Raw genomic sequence first — 435 nt, forward strand, 5'->3', positions numbered from 1 at the left:
GGAGAGGAAGGAGGTGGGGCAACGGGCATCACTCCGGGGAGTAAGAGATAGAGAGAGAATATGTCGCTCACCACCCCCAAGCGGCCGAGTTAGTCCGGTACGCAGCAGGACTGGTGGTGGTGTTGGAGGCCCAGCGGCCGCCCAGTGGCCGCCCAGCGGGCTGCCCACACACATGCGCGCGTCCGCTTCCCACACTCACCTGAAACACGAATCACACACACGAGTCATGAAATTATTCCAATCGCGTTATAAAGCCGGGAAAAGAAAACATCACAGCACGCGAATAAATCCGCTGCTCATCCGGTCCCGTGTGAGCGCAGGAACCTGTTGTGTGTCGCGGGCTGTTATCTCATTAACGGGGCGCCCTGTATCAGCCGCGGCCCCGGGCAGGCGCGTTATCAATCAGACCTGCAACCCAAGGCGGCGGCGCGCGGC

The 435-nt window shown here is 60.9% G+C and overlaps 1 protein-coding gene across 2 annotated transcripts in view; it reads right to left on the reverse strand.

Moving 5' to 3' along the window:
* LOC113208783 (dnaJ homolog subfamily B member 6-B) overlaps positions 1-204 on the reverse strand; it is a 56,954-nt gene extending 56,750 nt beyond the window's left edge. Inside the window, exon 1 of one of the 2 annotated variants that reach the window (XM_052264026.1) lies at positions 72-204. The gene's annotated coding sequence lies outside the window, so the exon portion shown is untranslated. The remainder of the gene's footprint in view (positions 1-71) is intronic. The other variant, XM_052264025.1, reaches the window with a different exon arrangement.
* Positions 205-435: the final 231 nt, after the last annotated feature.

The sequence above is a fragment of the Frankliniella occidentalis genome, unplaced genomic scaffold, assembly GCF_000697945.3.
Source record: "Frankliniella occidentalis isolate FOCC.00 unplaced genomic scaffold, Focc_3.1 Scaffold16, whole genome shotgun sequence".
NCBI lineage: Eukaryota > Metazoa > Arthropoda > Insecta > Thysanoptera > Thripidae > Frankliniella > Frankliniella occidentalis.